The 15,923-nt window shown below is 41.5% G+C and overlaps 1 long non-coding RNA gene across 2 annotated transcripts; it reads left to right on the top strand.

Moving 5' to 3' along the window:
• Positions 1–735: 735 nt before the first annotated feature.
• LOC147300825 (uncharacterized) lies at positions 736–3,274 on the top strand. Of its 2 annotated transcripts, XR_015127163.1 has the most exons (4): positions 736–1,209; positions 1,583–1,735; positions 2,108–2,198; positions 2,794–3,274. It is a non-coding gene; the product is annotated as an uncharacterized LOC147300825 (long non-coding RNA). The 2 variants fall into 2 exon arrangements; XR_015127164.1 differs by lacking the exon at positions 2,108–2,198.
• The last annotated feature ends 12,649 nt before the right edge of the window (positions 3,275–15,923 follow it).

Here is a 15,923-nt window from a genome sequence, read left to right as displayed (position 1 = left end):
TTTGTGTCATGAACGACGATCATCTATTGTGTCTTTATCAAGAAATTATGTCCTTTTTGTGCTTCTATGATTAATCTTGTGTCAGCATGAAAACTTCTCTACCAGACTCAGGATGTCATAAACTGGCCGTAGCGACTCTACTGGATGCACGGCAGTAAGAATCAACACACCCACATATGCCTACAGCTGCATTCGGTCCATTTTTCTTCCTCTCTTGTTGTCCCTCCTTGTTCATCATTGAGTTGGCTGTAGAGCAGGTCATCTGCTAATTGGATGGTTGTTGGTTCAATCTCTGTGTGCTCTAGTCTGGAGTTCTTACCAAGGTGTCCTTGGGCAAGTTACTGAACCCCAACTTGGTCTCTGATGCATCCATTGGCATGTGAACGTTAAAAAGCAGAATACAAGCAGAATACACTGTGTATAATGCTTTCAGTACACTGAAAAAAAGGGACTGGCCATCTCTTGGATTTATGTAAGCATCTTGCATGTATTTAACACAATTACCTCATGTTTTAAAGATAAATGTAACTATATAGTGTAAAAACTACATGATATGCAGAAAGGGTGTATTAAATTGTTCATATCATGTTCAGGTGAAGTAAGTCAATAAGATAGCAACGTTAAATCTCGTGAAACCACGCGTGATTTCATCTCGCGGGCTTTGGATCGTGGTTCAAAAAAGGCATCCATCTCAGTTAAGTCGAGCAGCCAACTCTACGTTTTTGGTATGTCTTGATTTTTTGAATTAATATTTACCATATTTCAGCCAAATGTAGTTAAACGTCTAGAGTGTCGCCATGTAACATGCTAAAAAAGAGCCGTTAGCTTATTTGCTGTTTTATCTGTTATCAAAGAATTGGCGCTTTTTCATTTGAATTTGTCTTTGGCACAAGAGCCGTAATATCACATTAAACCTAATTATGAGGCACTCATAACATAATTTGGTTTTCTGTGTGAATAGATTTGTCAACTGACTCTTCAGTTACATTGTGTATTTACTGCACCGTGGTGTTAGTGAGATTTTGGACATTGAACAGCTTTAGCTAATATCATCAGCGGCATTATGCTAGCTTACATCCCTACCCCTCCTGCCCTCACCTGCTGTCCTTTTGTTTTTGTTTTTGTTTTTTTTGATGCACATTGAGAGATGACCTCTATTCTGCATTTCACCAGGAGTCAGCTGATGGATTGTGGGTTCAAGGTGTTATGGTAAGAAAGTATATTCTATTTTCGCTTAAGGTTTCTGTAACTTAATTATAATAGGTTTTGTATAATTATTAGGTGCATGCATACACAAATAGACCACCCTATTAAAACAACTGAGAAATCCAAAATCTGCCATAGGTTTAACTTATACCTGTATGTATTGTCAGAAAGGTGATTACTGGACTCACATTAATGCACACTTGAACTAAAATGAGGTTGTAACTTGTGGGTTCTTGGGTTGCAAATCAGAAACAAACATCTTTGGATTTTTTTAATCCCATAAGATCTGGAAACACAGTTTTTATTCAACAAAACATTACTGATTAACCAAGCACAGTGCCTGCTGTTATTTCAAAATTTCAAAATGTTATTTTAGATGAAATGCAGCATTCCAGTGCATCCCAACCATGCCTTTACAGTCAAGGTTTCTGACGGAGCTGAGTTTCTCTCTGACAGTCTGCTGAAAGTGTTTGCAAAGTGATCGGGGGAACAGGGCACAAAGCTAAAGGATGTAGCTGCCATGATGACAGTAAGAACTTTAAAATTCTTTAACTACAAAGTGTATATGTATTGCATTAGGTCAGTAAAAGATTTTTATGCTGCATCCATTGAAACAGTCAACTATTACCTGTGAGTACCGATTCCACTAAAAGGATGCCATTCTTTTTTGTCATGCATTTACTGGCCCACTGAGAAAAAATTATCTTTTTTTAAAAATATATGTTCTGGAAACTATATATCCATAAAGTTGATGTCAAACAGGAACTTTTGCTATTGCTTTGTAGATGCTGGTGTTGCATGTTGACTGGTTTAAAAAGTCAAGAGTTTTTGTCTGGGATCATTTTCTTCTGTGCTACTGAAAAGTTCACAAATCTCTGTTTTCTTTGTTATAATACTTTAGGATGACGTTAATGCTCGAAGGGAGTCTCATCAAAGTGCTCCGCATCTGTGTGAAAGACAATTGCAACATCTTCTCCACGCAGGAGTTCATGGTGAGTGTTTTATGAGTAGATTGTGGCTTTGCAACATTTAAAAATGCATTTAGTTATCCACTTGATCCTCATTGGACTGGTTAGGACCAGTAGTCCTCTTTAATAATTTGAAGTTCACATGAGGCCTGGTAGTGAACTCGGCCGCCGGCCCTTGAGGCCCCACCCCTGTATTAGGGGTCACATCAGTGTGAAAAAACTTTAAATTTGTCATTCTAGTGAACAAAGGAAAATCCCCCCAATATTTACATTAGCTTTTGTTTGAAAAAAAAAAAAAAGACCAACTGACCAACAGCTAACCAAATTGTGGGGCTGAAAGTCTAAATTCTAACATCTTCTGAGTGACATAACCTGGATTTCTGATGGGCCGGTGTCTTTCTAACAAAAACTAATGTAAAGCATTTGAAATTATTATGTTTTTCACCCTCTCTTAGAAACTCTGTTAGACCATGAATGGCAGCATGGCAGGCCACTCTTTGGCTATAGCTATTTACTATGTTGCTTGCATTGGTTTAAATTACTCTAACATTAGAACTGGTAGATTCAAAAGAGATGAGTTTAAAAAGGAATCTTAAAGAAATGTTTTGTTTTTAACCAGGACTTGACTGAGGCCACTGCACAGATTGAGAAAACCACAATGAACATCTGTCTCCAGAGGATGCACCAGGCAATGACTTTTCTGATGTTGGCATCATCATCGAGGGTATAGTAGTTCTTCAAGATCTGGATAACGTGACCTTTGCAGTAGCCATGCTGTTTGGACCTTTTTTATTCCTTCAACATGAGTTACCCATCACAACTCTGCTACACTTTTGAGGTGATTCAAAGGGTGGTAATGGAGTTGGATGCAACTCAGCTCTCAAGAAAAGCTCACAACTAAGACAAAACTGCTCCTGCAACGAAGCTCACTGTTATGCATGTGAGGTGACCAGCTCTAGGTGAGAGGACATTTAAATCTCACACTTGTTCTGCTGCATTTTTGAAGCTCAATTCCAGGAACGGATCGCAGGGTTCATTTTTATATACTCTGCAACTGCCATGAGGACGAGCTGTTTTTGTTGTTCTTGTTTGTTTTTCCTTTTGCTCTGTACAAGTTCTCTGTTTGTCTGTTTGGCAGCATTTTTCAATTTCTGTTTGTATTTTTTCTTTCTTTTACTAGTGAAGAGATGTAGCATGAACAGTTATACAGTCTAAATATCCCATATGGGTCGTGTGAAATGGTATTTTCAGTTTCATTCAGTTGAAGTAAAGAACGTTGAATATTTCTAAGTGTGCTGTTTTGAACCAAGATGTCACAGTATGATCAGTGCTGTAATTTTTGACAGTCACTGTATCAATGTTATTTTTGCGTCTCTTGAATAAAGGTTTTGACCTGCAAGTGCTAATTTCTTTAGTTATTGGGGTAAAATGGGTAGTGTTAATAGGAAGGTGTTTGCCAATTCAGTAACCTAATTTAATGTTAATGGAAACTAACATTACCTCAAATTGTTTAGTTATAATTGTTGTTTAACTGAATCTTGACGTCAGAGGCCTTAAATAGAATGTTTTGATTTGTTCTTTCCCAACATTTTTCAAAAGAAACAGTCTAATTTCTTTGCTGTGATTGATTCCAGAGAACACGGAAGAACTGACATTATTTAACTGTTGATTTATATAGATTCAGTGGAGGAGTAATGTCAGTTTAATTCTTTACCTACTGTCAATGCAGTGAAATTAGACATTTTGTTTTTAAAGGTTACTGGTGGATGCCAGCAACCATCTTGGAAGAGAACAATACAATCTGTTATAAGGCCTCCATTTGAAAATTGTGTATTTGATACTAGAATATAATAGCAAAATGTAATTTGAAGATAACATGTAGTATTTAAGTGACCAAGTAGTATTGGGTAAAAGTTATTGAATGGTGTTGGGATAAAGTGAAAAAATTGTGAAGGATTAAAATATTCCAAGAGCTCAAATTACTTCATCAAAACATGTTTAAGTCACATTTTATCAACACAAATTGCACAGGTTTATTGAACATGAATAAATTGTGTTAATTTAACTCAATTGTTTAAGTTGCTGCCAAAGCAAAACATCTGTGTGCAACAAATGTCCACCATTGAATTAAGTAAATCCAACAACATATTTTTTTCAGTGTACTCGAGTAGAAAAGCCACTGAAGGAGTATGGGACCTGGCACATGTGCTTGGACTGTGGTAGATCATCTTTCTCTGAGGCACATGAGAGAGTCATGCATAGTCTGTCACTGGGAAGGTTAGAAGACCAGATCAGTGTTTCCTCACGTTACTGCAAATATTCCTCTGTCTCAGCTGATTCCTCTTTCCTGCTTGATTCTTTGTCTTCATCATAATTGAAATGGATGATGTGTAGTCCTCTGACACATCTTCTATTTCAGTTTCACATTCTGAAAATTCAAGAAACTTCAAGAAGCCCAGTCACTTTCTCTCCAAGCTCCTCAGACTACCATGTCCTGGATGCCTGAGAACCTACTTGAACATAGTTCAGATTCTTCATCACTTTTCTTCACTTCATAGCCTTCTTCCACTTCTGCAGGTGGCTGATGTGCTTTTTCAGAGAAAGGGTAGCATGTGCTCTAAATATTGACAATATTTTCTATATCTTCTAACCCTGGATCTTCCTGAACATTGATTCTCCCTCCTCATTATACTAGAGGACAATATGTGCTTTGTCCTACTGGTCATTGCTTTGCACAACATGGTAAAAAAAAGTATGCTCATCAAAGTATGCAAATCTCCAGTGCAATGGAGGCTTTTGAGGATACTTTCTGTGTATGTATTATTGTAGAGTCTACCTTACAATACGAAACACTTTGACGCGGCTGTTGTTGTGATTTGGCGCTGTATAAATAAAATTTCATTGAATATAGAGCACCTGCCTCCTCATTGTGCTGCCTGTTGTGGTTGTTATGACCAGTGCTTGACCCCACACATCAGTGATCCAAGATCAAAGATGTTTGAAAACAGTATGGTGTGAAAATACGGCTCTTTGCAACACTTTGTACTTTGGGGTCATTTTTGTCCACGAGGGCACACAACGTTATAAAATTCAATAAAAACCACATAAATAAATCAAATTACTTGAAACTTATTCCAATCATTCATAGTATAGTAATGAATAACTTCTGTTATTTTCAGCCCATTTGATGAATAACAAATACATTTTTGATAGCAAAAGATTTCTTTAGAGGACAAAAATGACCCATGGACAACACAAGGGGTAAAGAAGCACAAACGCACTGTGGAAACACATTTCGTGAACCGTCTGCAGGACGCATGAACAGCCAGTGATGTCCTATGTAAAGTAAGTGCAATTTAAATTGTGTTTCCGATGTTTTCACATTCAGTCAATCTGCTGCCGTAACTCAAGACAAACGTCAGCGCAGCTCTGCGGCTCAATCGTTTATTGTCCGTGTCCGGACCTCCGCTGGCTCACAGGAAATTAAAGGTTTCGACAATCGCTTTGATGACGCGATCCATCCCTGAAAGCTTGTAAGAAGAGAAAAATACAGTGAAAAGGGATTCTGCGTTCTCTCTCTGCACCTTTCACCCTCCGCAGTATTATGATACTGATACAGTATTATGATACTGATACAGTATTATGATACTGATATATATACAGTATTATGGTTACTTGAAAAAGTAATTAGTAGCTACTTACTGATTACTTCTCCAAAAAAGTAATCCTGTTACTTCACTGATTACTCATTTGCAAAAGTAATTAGTTACTTAGTTGCTTTTTAAAAGCATGATACACAACCTGAGTAGGTAATAAAGTAACAGATCTTTCAGCCTGTGAGGTAGTCACACTCAAATGTCAAGGAAGGAGGTAGGGAAGGAGGTAGGGAAGGAGGTAGGGAAGCAGACTACGCACCTCAGGCTTCCAGAGGCGAGCAATTTATTTACAGTGAACTCAATTTAATCTGTAACTTAACAAAACTTCCCCCCAAAGTAACTCAATTAACAAAACTCAACAGAACATGGATCTCACAACACAACACAATTCTCCTCTCTCCCCTGAATCTGGTGCAGACTGGCTTTAAATAGGGCCAGCGTTTCCCTTCAATTAGCCCAGCCAGTGCCACTCACTCACACTGAGGGATCTAAAACTCTACACAGATGATTAAAAAGACACAAAACCTCTTCACACTTCTAATTAGCACATTTACACAACTAAATGGCAGTATTAACGAAAGGAAAAAGATTCAACAAATCCCTTTAAACCTTGACTCAAACAAAAGGAAGCGTCTCTATGGAAAAAGAAACCCCTCCACTTGGTTCGACCTGCTGATGTCATGTGTGACATCAGCAGCACTTTAAAATGAGAAAATGCTAGGCGGGCGTTTCCCCACAGCTGACCTCATGAAGACTGAAAAGACAGAACAAAGTATGAACAAATGACTTAATCTGTAACATAATAAAATATAAAGAAACGTGTAACTGAGTATTCAGTGTAATTTGCAGAATGTTTGATTTGAAGGCAACAGAACGCTTCCACAAACAAACCCGAGATAGTGAGTGCAGCAATGTGACAAATAGCAAATCATAGCAAATACACAGAAACAGAATAATGTGCAAAAAAAAGGTCAACACATATGGGACACATGCAGAGCACTGCAACTGCTCTGTTGTCACACAGCCCAATTCAATTTTTCTGCATAATCCATCATATAAAATTGAATCCAATGGAAAATCTCTTTTTTAAAAATTGTTTTATTAGTTTTAATTTTTTAATTTTCTGCACCTTGCATTAAGCAAAGATGTAATTATATGCAAGTCTTTGACTTGAAGAGATGTGTTTAACATTGAAACCTATTGTCTGCATGTTCCAGCAGATAAAATCAAATCACGTTTTGTGTTCACTCTTTCAAATAGATGCAAGTAAAACACAGTAAAAATAAATAAAATCAAAGACTCAGCAGCTCTTAAATCTATTGTCAGCTGTTTCGCAGGAGTGGGGCGGGTGGAGGTTTGCCCACAGCGGTCATGTCAGTGGGAGGATGCGGGGGTTTCTCTGTGAGCGTCACGTTCCCGTGGCAGCGCGCTCGCTGCGCGCTCAGATTTAAGTTTAATTTTTCGCTGTAGAAACAAGTTTCCCTCCCACGCAGAGTGAGCAGCTGACGCTGATGTTTGTGTCACTTTTTACAGAATTAAACTCAAAGTAATGTGATTACTTCCACGCTGTAAACGCTGCACGGTCGTACTCTCTCCATCGCTCCATGTTATCCATTGTTGATCTGCACACGTCTGTTACCACGGACGCCGCACGCTCGCACGTCACTGTCATGAGACTCATCACGACGGTTTAGTAACGCAGTAACGCAGCGTGCTAATGGGAAAGTAACGGTAATCTAATTACTTTTTGCAATAGTAATCCCTTACATTACTCGTTACTTGAAAAAGTAATCAGATTACTTTATTACTGCCCATCTCTGCTGAAGACTGAAACAAACAGCTGCTCTGAGAGGACAGAAGAGTTCGGACCACCTTTCTTTAAAAACACGAACATATCCTGTTACATTGGGGAGATTTATGTTTCACAGTGTTTGTACTGTTGTGAGAAACATTTACATCTGACTGTTTACACTGCGAATAACAGATGAACGCGCTCACCTGCCTCCCAGCCAACCACATCTTTTCCTCTGGAAAGATTATCCCCTTCAGGGGTCTCTTCTCTCTATTCCATTTATTCTCTTGTAGCTGGTTGAATTTGTCAATTTGAACAGGCAAAGTTGGGAGATTGGCAGCAAGTGAGGAGTAAAGATGAGGGTGTGCAAAGTGGAACAGAGGATGGGGGGAGGAGAAAGAGAGACGGATACAAAAAGACTGTGACAGTCATCCATTTGACCCAGGCTGTTGAGTGAGATCAGTCTGGCTTGTCAAATCTCTGTGCTAACAGTGAATAGCCATATCTGTGCAGAGCATAGAAGGGTGTCATGCACTATGGTTTCATGGTTCAGGATAAGGCTGGATGAAGCCATTGGCTTGATGACACAGAGACAGACACACTTTCACTTTCCTTCAACTCCTCGTCTCCTGCTTTCTGCGACTGAAACCGAACTGAAACAGGGGCGCTTGCTTCAGTCCAGTGTGCCTGTTTTTATAGAAGACTAACAACGAGCAGCTTCGCTATATTTTAAAGAGGGCAAACCATTTCTTGCTCACAGATTAAACCCACCCTCCAATTATTGTACAATAAGAACCCTTCATCCCTACTTCAGAGAGGCCCTCCTCCTGCTCACGTCTCCAATACACTGTAATAACCTTCTCATCCACACACACACACACACACACACACACACACACACACACACACAGGACCTATTACTGCCTCATTAGCCTGAATCATACAAGAATTAGACTGCAGCCTGGCGACAGTAGCACGGAGAATGGCTCTTTTTTTGCTCAGGAGTCAGGGGTTAAGTTACCAATCAAAATAGCCAGGCAGATGTATCGAGACATTTTAATATTGGCCATTGTGGAAGCTGTAAAAAATTTTAATCTCTCTCTGGCACGGTTGCCCCCTAAGGCAACTCAAATAACAGTCTTCAGGAGGGGGGTCGGTGTTCAAAGAATTGATGTACCCTGTGGCATTTGGATAATTGTGTTGGAATTGCTGCCACCTTGAACAGTTTTCAGGCTGAGCAGCTTTTCTTTCTTTAAACTATTTGCTTACCTGGACCACAGATTTCTCTGTTTTCTAACTGCAAGTGTTGAAATCTTCACTTTCTCCAGAAAAGATGTCGAGCCGCTGAGATCATCCAGGTACGCTTACACATAATAATGCAAAGGTGTCTCTGCTGCGCTCTTTCATGCAGGATAAATAAACGTGGACAGCTCAGTGAAAATGCATCACTTTATATCCAAATCTGAGCAACAAAGTCAAACCGTCACAATGAGAGCAAAACAACATATTAAATGATTCATATAGAAATACAATAATTATTATATTGAATATTTCACGGTTCTGTGCATTTTCATCGACATGAATCCAAATTAGAATCACTGTATGAAAATAATTGTTCTATGAAAGCACGATAGTCATTAGTGCTCTGTGATACTGCACGTTGGGCCGCAGTTTCCAGCACTGACACTTTGGCCTTACAGCGAGCAGCGTGTCATCACTTCTGCAATTCGTTCCACAGTAATTAAATAATTAAATAACACAACAACCTTTCAGCTTCTTTCAACAACGTTTTCTGGAGACTGGAGTTTAAACGCGCCGTCTGCACGTTGACTTATTATTATCCACTGAACTTAAAGACAAAGAATCGATCCTGTCACGTTAGCGTCGATCCGATACCAATACCAGCATCGACACTGTCGATCCGCCCACCTCTCACGGGCGCTGTGGTGCCTCTGACTGTGTCGGCTCCTTCCCTGTTAGAAACGAGCCTCTCCAGTGCTGCCGCACTCTTCCTTTGCACCGTGTAACCAGCTCCTGTCATGGGGACGCGTGAAGCAACAACGACAACAACCTGCTTTGTTTGAAACCACAGAAAATCAGGGTTCAGCACTATAGAGCCAGCATACTGGGCACTCAGTTTAAAGGGCAAACTGGGGCAGGTGTTTTTACTGGGCCCCAGTTAATATAATATAAACCAGCAGAGGGGGCAAATGATGAAGACTGGGCCGAAACAACAGGACGCTCAAACTCATGCAACACAGAGCACCTGTATAAAAAAGGCCAAAGCCGACTGTACTTCCTCAGGAGGCTGAGGTCTTTTAACATCTGCAGGAAGCTCCTGAGGATGTTTTACCAGTCGGTGGTTGCTGGAGTACTTTTCTATGCTGTGGTGTGCTGGGGGAGCAGCACAGCAAAGAAGGACTCATCCAGGCTGGAGAAACTGATCAGGAGGGCTAGCTCTGTGGTCGGCATGAAGCTGGACACTCTGGTGACAGTGGCAGAGAAAAGGACATTAAAGAAACTGATGGACATTATGAACAATGCTGGGCATCCTCTGCACACGGCCATAAACAACCAGAAGAGTCTGTTCAGTGACAGGTTGCTTCTCCCCAAGACAAGAACTAACAGACTTAAAAACTCCTTTGTCCCACACGCCATCAGACTGTTTAACTCCTCTCTGGAGGGGAGAGGGAGGGGAAACAGGAGGACAAAGGAGGGGGGAACAACTAAGCTGTAGTGCCTCTGCACCTCACTGTGCAATACTTTTGTTAATAGTCAACAGTGCAATAGACTCAATACTTGAAATGTGCAATTCACTTGTATTTTTATTTTTTATTCCTATTTATTCTATTTATCCCCTTCGTATATTTTATTTATATTTGTCTCTGTATTTATATATGTGTGTGTGTGTGTGTGTGTGTGTGTGTGTGTGTATATATATATATATATATATATAACAATTCTGTAACTGTAACTTCGGTCGGTGCTGTGCTTTTTGGAAGTCGAATTTCCCAGAGGAACCCACCCGAGGGATTAATAAAGTTCTATCTTATCTTATCTCACAACTCTGTTTATCAGGTTTTACACCTGCAAAGCAGATTGTTTCCATCTTACCTGTCGGATCTCCCTTCTTCCTCTTTATTTCCTTCTTCTTCTTCACGTGGATGTTCCTCCTCATCGCCTAACCCCCCACCCACCCCCCAACCCCCATTTCTGTGGTCCTGTCCTCACCCAGGGTTCAGACTAATGACTAGTGACAGTCCACTGAGGGGAGCGAGCTGTTTGCAGTCAGCAGTGCGTTTGTTGGTAATTATTTTCTAGAGTGTCACATTAGTGTCAGCCTCATGGCGGTGAGAGAGGAGCGAGGACGGGGCCTCGGCGCAGAGTGAGGGGAGGGGAAAGGGTGTGATGTTTGGTGGTGGGCAGTGTTGTATTTATGTGTGCAGACTGCATGGTGGGCTGAGGACACCGGCTGACAGCGCTGTTTGCAAAAGCTTTTACACGTTTCCATCTTTTCCCCTTCGAGTCTCACCTGGATTACAGGTAACATGGCTTTAAAATCCAAACATTAAAAAGGTGGAAAGATTACGACCAAAAAATGGGCAGAAAATCCAGGCGCAGCCACTCGAGACGGGTTTGAACAAGTGTTCAAAGGTGTTCTGTTGTCCAGCCGGCTAAAGACATGAAAAGCAGAAAGCAGGACCAGCTGCCTTTCAGAGTCTTCGTCGTCCATGTTTGTTAAATTAGTGCCACCCAAAGTAGACCCCAGAAATCCCTCTGACTGTGACAAACGCCCATTTTTTTCTTGACCTCTGTTTTTCCAAAGTCAGGAGGATAAACAAGCGTTTAGGTAAAGATGACCAGAAGATAGGAAACGCACACAGCAGGCAAGCAGCTTCCACATCAACGGATTATGATTCCCGGGTGGGACTGAAAACATTCCCTGATATTTATCGTTGAGAATAACACATCTTGTTACTGGTAAATTTGCCCGTCTCAGCTTAGTTCGTTTGTTAAAGAGACCTGCTCAGCAACTTAACTACAGTGTTGACAGCTGGGCAGCAGGTCATGAATAATGCACACACGATGAGTAATCCATTTATTTAACCTCCAGATGTAAAGAGTGTAAGTGCGCGATTACAAGGCTGCCTATTTTAAACCATCAGCTGGGTGAGCGGAGCGCTGGAGCCGGCGGTCGTTATAAAAATGATATTTTCAGAGCCCAGTTTGAGTCATTTGGATTCACTGGCTGTTGTACTGTTTAGTGACGTGTCATTCCTGTAACGTGGTGAAAACCTGAAGAATAAATTCGTCATTATTGGCTCAAATCTGTGTTGTTTATTTCTGAAACACTGAACGTGCTGCACGTGTAACTTTCTGCTCGCCTGTCAGCTGTGTGCAGACGCACAGGCCGAGTCTCTGGACGAACAACAGGTCAGCAGATTTTGGTATATTGACAAATAAGACATTAGAAATAAGATGTTTGGTGTTGTTTGACACAAATATTGTGCTGGCTATATGTTGATAATAATTAGGGTAAAATCATCATTAATTAATAGTAAGAATAATAATAATAAATATATAAAATAAATTTTTTATTGTATTTAATAAACTCTGAATTTAGCTGCTGTAATTGTTTTGGCAAATTTAGTTGGACTGTTTTCAGGCCTGTTTACCTCCAACAGACGATCTGTATTTTATTCTTTCTGCGATATTTAAATATTTCTCTCGATGAAACAACAGCCTGTTTAACTCTGCTGGGTTTATTAATATTTCTTTTTTTAGATGTGGGAACTTTGACGACTTGTTTCAGAATTATGAGACAGAAGATGGAAAATCAGCTGTTTTAATTCTGCTTATTAAGACCTAAATGCATTTAGTCAAATATATTATTCTGAATAATGCGTTACATATATTTCCCTCTGGCACTGCAAACAACAAACAATGATCAGCATTGTATGTGGTTATAATGGTTATTTTTTTGCAGGAGGTAACAAAAACAAATGTCCCCGTGTCTTTGAAAGCACGATGTAAATAACCGTGTTGGTGTACAGTATGATTTCTTATTGCTGTTTGCATCTGCAGCCTCTACTGGACCGTGACCTTTAACCACCGCGTCACTTTGTCTTTCTTTTCTAATCCTTTCGTCCTTCCTGTCACTCATGAGTCCTACATCACCTGGTATCCCACCACACCTATCAGCGATGCATCGCACAGGTAACACGTTCCTTCAGTTTATCACCGTCACGTTTCCTAAAACTAGGCTCGAGTAAAAGCCGTCATGTGTCTGAGACACATTCCTGAAAGTGCTGAAGAAGTTGTGGGATTCTTAAACCGTCACACATTTGGCGGCAGAGTAGCGACAAAAGTTGAGGAAACACAACAGTGTGCTGTGAATGTGAACACACACAGCCGAGTGTGTTTACACGTGTGGCGGAGGGCAGACGCCCGCCCCCTCGGGAGGAAGCGATCAATGATTGAGACCATAATGCACCTCTCTGTATTCTTGCTCACATTCACGCTCACACGCTGCTTTGGGGACCCGTCACATGTTCGACAGCTCATCTCTCACACGTTCTCTTCCACTCCATCTTGCAGCTGTCTGGTCGATGGCCTCTCTGTGTCTCACTTCCACTGCTGAGTCTTTGGCAGACTGCTCTGCTCTGGCGCTGTCTCTCTGTATGTTAATATAGTAGCTAACCTCTCTCTCCATAGCACTGCTACCAGACAGTCTCTATGTTGATATACTGAGAAGAGTGTGGCACTCGGCTGCACAACTACTACCCGACTGACTCCAGAGAACTGAGCGCTCTTCATCTTCACTGCTGATGCTGCCGGGGCTCTTCCCGTCACCGTCGGTGAGACTTTGAATTGTGCCCGGCTCTCCTTTAACTTCACCAGCAGGTACACCCACCAAAACAAAACAATAATCATTCGGCCCGTTTTTATATCATTTTGCTTTTAATTTGGCAACATTGTATGAATTTTGAAGCCATTTTGCTGTAATTGGACATTGTGAGTCTCACAGCAAAAAGTAATTATCTCTAATTGGTCTGTGGGAATGATTACAGCAGTAACTTAGTTTATCCAGTGCCCCAGAAAAAAAGCAACAACAACTGATATGAAAGGCAGAGTAAAAAAAATAAAACTTGACGATTTACTGTTCACTACTCCAATTGAGAAAGTTAAAAGACTCTACAGATGACCTCTGGCATCCTAATAAAAGAAGTGAAGAACTCTCATCATGTTGATTTAATTCCCCTCATCTCATCTCTTACTTGCTGGGAATTACACTGAAGACCACAGAAACTAAGCTGTAACATTTAAATACCATTAAAACTGCTTGTAAATGATTCAAAACTCAATTTTCTTTTAAAGGAAGAAAAAAACGGAGCGAGATGGGGCAGATGAATATGACCACATAAACCAGACCACACACACACACACACACACACACACACACACACACACACACACACACACACACACACACACACACACACACACACACACACACACACGCACACACACACTCTAAGCATAAACTGCGTGCATTAAGATGTTATGCTCTGCGTGTGTACGGCAGTCAAGAAGACAGCCAAGTGACTCACCTCCTGCCAGAAAATGAAAGCTTACAATTAACATCGCATCCCATCATCCTCAGCTGAGCGGGCAGGCCTGTAATTGGCTGGCTGACCAGCCTGCGTGGCTTCGGGTGGCAATTTATTCTGGGAGCCGTGCAGTTACCCTGGGCGGCTAACGGTCCCTGTGCCGTAACCTGGCTGAGGCAGCGGGGACATCATTAACACTTCACTGGGCCTGCAGGACACACACCCATCATCCACTGCGCACCCCCCACGGCCACTAGCACACGGGGCAAATTGGAGGAACGGGGAAGATATAATAATCGTAATGTCAATGCAGCCACTCGTGGGGAGCGGGTGTTCACTGATCAGTTGGCAAATTAGGATATTTTTGGTGTTTCTTAGCCAAACAACAGAGGAGGGGTTTCCAAAAAAGGTGACTTTTGATTACACATTTGCAATTAAATGGAGGTCATTCAGTTTGGGAATCCTCTGCGTTTAATCCTCGCCTTTACCCCTGGCGTGTGCGGGTGTGTGACGGTATGTGTGACCTCAAAACAACAAGGACTGAATGAGAGGGAGCTCTCTAAGCGGAGCAGTGACCTTGCTTTGTCACGAGGGACACATGTGTTGCACGCTCCCGTACTGGTCCGAGGGCAACACGGCGACAGAGTCGGTCTGGTTTACGTGTCCCTTTAAAGGTCTGCATCTGCTGTCTGGCCCTCCACCTCTCCACCAGCGGCTGGGTGTGAAAGGAAGTGGTGCACATGGCAAGCTTCATCTCTGGGAGCATTTTAAGGATGCGGGAGACAGCTGAACTGTCCAGGCTAAACGGTGGCCCTCTTCACTCTTGGCTAATGCCATCGAGAGAGTCAGTGTTTATTTTTACATCTCAATTATGTGGTGTGTTTTCAGGCTGATTTAGTACAGCGAAGCCACTGATCTCAAGCTATGTTTCCCCACAACCCTCTTCCTTGTGTCTTCTTGGCCGGGATATTCCCATTTCACTCATTTCCTATCTCAGGACTGTGTCTCGCTCTCTGATTACACACACGTACAAATGCAGGCACACAGGCTCACAGCCAAATGGCTGTTCATTAAAGACAGGGACCTGAGGGGAAGCAATCGTCTGAGAGACGGAAATTGCGTGTCACATTAGATTAGCAGTGTAAAGCCTCTGGATTGGCTCGAGGGAATAAGGAATTATTTCAATTACATTATTTCAAAAAGTCTTTAAGCAATACCAATACCGATAAAAACAAATTAAGAGTGATTTGGGCTGATTTGTGGCGCTCTGAGCTGTTCTTTCTGACAATGTGCTGGAAATCAGATATGAATAATGTAGATATTACGCCGCGCGTAATGTGTTGGACTTGAAAGCAGATTATCTGTGACAAATAATACCATTGGTTTGCACTGTGTCTCATCAAAAGGGAATATTCCCAAGTGTCAATCACACAGGCTGGCGACTGTACATGCTCAGTGAGCCACGGAGGAGCAGATAACTCATTTACCTGCCATTCAAAGCAGCGGCGCCACACGCGCTCGCTCGCGCGTGCGCGGGCGCACAGAAAGCGATGAGTTGGTGAACTTAGTATATAGCACTAATGCACTGAAAGCAGCTGAAAGGTTTAATTTTGGTGCATGCATGTCCTTCATAAACTCAGACTGATGTGGTGGATTCGACTCTGCGAGTTAAGAAGCGCAGGTGACAATA

This window comes from Aulonocara sp. 'chitande type north' Nkhata Bay, linkage group LG23, assembly GCF_057382095.1.
Source record: "Aulonocara sp. 'chitande type north' Nkhata Bay isolate Kocher_YH1m ecotype deep benthic linkage group LG23, A_spYH_male_GT1.1, whole genome shotgun sequence".
In the NCBI taxonomy this organism is placed as follows: Eukaryota; Metazoa; Chordata; class Actinopteri; order Cichliformes; family Cichlidae; genus Aulonocara; species Aulonocara sp. 'chitande type north' Nkhata Bay.
The sequence above is the reverse complement of the archived record's forward strand: the minus strand, read 5'-3'. Positions and strand labels throughout refer to the sequence as shown.